The 4,514-nt window shown below is 40.9% G+C and overlaps 1 non-coding gene across 1 annotated transcript; it reads left to right on the top strand.

The window, feature by feature from the left end:
- Window positions 1-1,330: 1,330 nt before the first annotated feature.
- On the top strand, window positions 1,331-1,527 carry LOC119282853. Its single transcript, XR_005138896.1, has one exon. It is a non-coding gene; the product is annotated as a U2 spliceosomal RNA (small nuclear RNA).
- The last annotated feature ends 2,987 nt before the right edge of the window (window positions 1,528-4,514 follow it).

Here is a 4,514-nt window from a genome sequence, read left to right as displayed (position 1 = left end):
ACACACACAACCCCGCGACGGTGGCCTCTCCATGTCTCGGTCTTCATCTAAGGCTGAGCAAAGGGAACATGTCCTTGACACCAATATCTCAAGAACTTTAGTTGGTGTTCATAGCCAGCTGTTGGTCTGTCCTTTATCTGATGATGCTCAACCGAGGATGCTCAACGTTTTGAGGTTGCTCGCTGACACAAAGCGGAATTGAATCAAAAGAAAGCAGTAAGCTCTTGATGGAGCCAATTTTGCTTAATATGTGGATGTCAGTATAAAGTATTCAAGTGATCATTGGTACCACAGAGGGCATGGTCTAGCCAATATCTGAAAAAAATAAAAGAGTAGTTTTTCAAAAACAAGCATCAGAAGTAACAAGTTAGTATATTCGCCTTTTCTATGAACTAATTTGGGCTCGTACTTACCAGAAATTGGTTATTTTGTTCTGGCAAGTACTAAATGAAAATAGAAGACTTAATAACTAATTGCTAAAAAGATAAGACTTTGCGCTTGGCATGCTGTCATGGTGGTTTACTGTGACAAGATTGGGGCTCTGTAATTTTGTGATATATACATATACATTTCTCAGTAAACTCCTTTTACAGATGAAATGAAATGAGCTATGTCAGGCATCTTTAGAATGACTTGCTTGCAACTTGGTTGATAGTTTTCCATTCTTGTTTAAATTCCAAATGTATACGTGTAAGAAATTTTGCACAGCTGAAATGGTTTGTTTGTTTGTTTGTTTAGAAATTGGATTCATGATATTCAGGCTCTCTTTTATTTGCTTGGGAACCGAATTACCTCTTCCACTATATGCGTCTCTCTCGAAAAGATTAGATTACTCATGTTCTCTGGGGTGTCACAAAATGTGCCAATGGCATTGTAGGTTGCTTTTGCTAAACACCGCCTTACCAAATCAACGACAAAAAAAATTCACACGGGCCTCCCCATGGGCGCGACGTGACGCCGCGGCTTCGATGCTACTATGATGCTACGATTGGCGTCTTCACAAGTGCACCGTACGTACGCGCCTACGCTGCTGATCTATTATATCACCACGTCGCCTCAGGCAGCCATGCAAAGAACGCACTCCGACAGGGCCCGGCCTCCAAGAGCCGAGAGCAAATCAGGCCCATAATACAGGCCTCATCGGAAAGGCCGTCTCGCTTGAGGCCCATGCAACAAAGAGGCTGGCTCGGGGTCGGGGGGCACGCAGCGCAGCCTCCGCGCTCCGCAGCCGCGCGAGAGAGGCGACTCGTTTAGTACCACCTCGCCTAGCGAAGAGGGGTCGGGAGGGCGAGTAGGCTACAAATAGAGGGGCAGAGCAACGCTGCAACTCATACCTTTCTCGGCCTTTTGGCTAAGATCAAGTGTAGTATCTGTTCTTATCAGTTTAATATCTGATATGTGGGCCATGTGCCCACAACGATATTAAATTTATTTTTTGTGGGGGAGGGCCCACCACAGTGGCTTGCCACTGGGGCCCTCAGGTGTCGACCAGTGCGTTGCACTATTGCCTGGGCAGGCGCACCCCAACCAAATCTTAAAATTAAAAATTGACCCTCTGGAGATATGCAAATTAGTCCTCGGCATTTGCTGTTTACAGTCCATGAGAGCTTCTAGGTGGGCCCATCTTGCAGACGAGCTTTAGGCAGTAGTCTGAATTCCAAATGGAAATCGAAAGTGGAGTTGGTTTGATCAAATGGATGCCAGATGAATATATATATATATATAAGGTTCAGATTTGGCAGGCTAGCTTGTTCTTCTGTTTATATATATATAAGGTTCAGATTTGGCAGGCTAGCTTGTTCTTCTGTTTATAATCACAAAAGTCCTTCCTGTGTCATGGCGCACACCCATGGCTTCGTCATGAACCATATGAATGATGCCGGTTTTGCCATCGATATGATAATATGTACACGATTCACCAAATCCTCACAAGCAGTGTGGGACTTTTAATCTCCTATATACTCCTCTGAATCGCAAAATTAACTGCAGGGATTTTTCTTGTCAGTCTGGATGTTGGAGGAAACACAGCCACCGATTACTTCTCCACAATCTCCACCAAGAAATTGCTGCAAACAGGACCGACATGACAAGCTAGAAATTAGTAGCCCATGATAAAAGTGTTCTCCACATTCCACACCATAGTCAGTTTGTTCCCCACCATATAAATTTCTTACATCCTGATTCACTTCCTGGAAACCTAGCGTGCTACCACTACTAACAAGTCAATGAGATGAGCAGGCCAACAGTTGATCCCAGCCACCCAGAGCATTTCTCACAGGAAACACAGAATGCACATATCAAAAGATACCTTAGCTGTTACCACTTGAAATGGGTGGTTAGCTGTATCAAAAACAATAAAAAAAAGATACCTTGGCTGTTAAAGGGCTCAAAAAGTACTAAGAGAAATTATATCTACTTCAATACATTGCAACATCCAGTCTGTTGGTGCACATGTTTGTAAGTGTGTTTCTAATGCACATGCTTCTGCCGGGCAAGCCAGCTCTGTAACATAACTACACATTTTCACTATATCATGACCTCAAGGGGGAGTAATGGTTACGGTGTCGTAAGATCAACGAAAAGGGTCAAAAATGTTAGTGTCTGTCAGTACATCTTCCTGGATCCAGTGTCATGGTGCACAAGGAATGACCGCCATGGCTTCGTCATGAACCATATGAATGATGCCGGTTTCGCCATCGATATGAGAATATGTACACAATTCACCAAATCCTCACCACCAGTCTGGAACTTTTAGTCTCCTACTCCTGTGGATCGCAAGGTTAACTGCGGGGATTTTGTGCCTCACCTGCCGCCACATCATGTTCACCGCATCATCCTTCCTGGGGGGATATTGGAATTCATAGTGACTAGAGACATTTTTCAGCTTTGACCACATCTCAACCCACTTATCTTTAGGCATCTGTCTGAGTTGGTTGAGCAAGTAATCTTTTTCTAGAACTTCTTCAACTTAGAAGGAAAGTGAGAACTCGATGTAATCAATCTGATCCTCAAAAGGGAGCTCGATCCTGCTGCTGATAATCACATGAATGCAATGACTGACAATGGCATCGAACAACCGGCATGATGAAGGAGTATCCCCTGCGGGATGGAGGCGAAACTTTGATTTTCGCATGTCATCTCTAGACTGCAAGGAGTAAACAATTTATAAAATATCACTTCTCGTATCAAGAAGCCTCAACAAAGAAGAGAATCCCTAACATATTGAAAAAAATGTGTGGCTCAGACAAATTGTGTGTGCCTTACCAAATCCGATAAATAAATAAATCTAAGTTAATTGTGTATGTGGAACAAGCTATTCTAGACGGATTCTTAGTTTTTGTTTTGAAGAAACTAAAATTTGATTGAAAAGAAATGCAATAATTGAAAGTTCTATGTAGAATTATATTCACATGTCAAATTAGTAATTTATTAACTTTGCAAACATGTTGACGTATCTACAAGTTAAAGTATGTACCGTTCTGAATTTAACTTAATACTTGATGTTGCAAGAGCGCTTAGCAATATATTTTCATATTATTAATTGATGCCTTTTTCCCCTATTTTATTAATATTTCCTCTTGTAAGAAAAAAGATCATATGGCCCTTGGACCAAAGAATACAGAAGGCTAGTTTGGGGCCATGTTAAAATTTCTATAATATTTGTGTTTCTTTTTAAATTTATCAAGTTAGTGATCTTGCACGCGCACTGCTCCTCTCACTAATATAAATCGAGTGTATGCGACCATGTATATTGAATATGAATAATAGACTCAACAAAAAATATTTCATTTTTTTTTGATAAGTTTGATTTTTGGTTTTAAGTAACACAACTATTGTACAAGGGCAAAAGAAGTAAAAAAACACCTACTAGTTACAATAATAATTGTAGTCATTTCCTCCCTCATTTCTCTTTTCTCCATACTACAAATTAGGTGTTTTTACAGGTTCCTTGTCCACACCAAATTTTACTTTTGGTTCCGCCAAACAAATAATCAATAAATCATCCTTTTAAAGTCAACAATTGTCCTTCTCGTGAATCATCGAGTAATTACTATCAATTCCCTTTCTTTACCATATTCGGTCTTTAGTTTTTGGTACAAAAGTTTGTTACAAACCAGACATTTCATGTCATAACTCATCATGTCCCTAGTTAAGAGCTCTATTAACATAGACCCCAACTTGACTCTCTTACATTTTTTAATGTTGGACATGGCAGTTGTGAACGCCCGGGTGGCAATTGAACATGTATTAGGGGAGGCTAGGTTGGCATTTTACAAAACTGCCATGGCAGTTTATTTAAATTAAATTTTTGGGCAGAAAACTACCACTGTTGGATGCAAATGTGATGGTTCCGGAGGCGTTCGTCGGGATTGGGCTCCCGGGAAACGTTCGCCAGCTATCATTCCTGTCTAAGAAAGCAACAAATCTTTCTCTTTGATGTCTTCCTTTGAAAAAGGTCTTAAATATGGCCATACCTTGGTTATTCCATAGTAAACCTTGTTGTTTCTCTCTGC

Source organism: Triticum dicoccoides, chromosome 3B, assembly GCF_002162155.2.
Source record: "Triticum dicoccoides isolate Atlit2015 ecotype Zavitan chromosome 3B, WEW_v2.0, whole genome shotgun sequence".
NCBI lineage: Eukaryota > Viridiplantae > Streptophyta > Magnoliopsida > Poales > Poaceae > Triticum > Triticum dicoccoides.
This window is presented reverse-complemented; position numbering and strand designations above follow the sequence as displayed.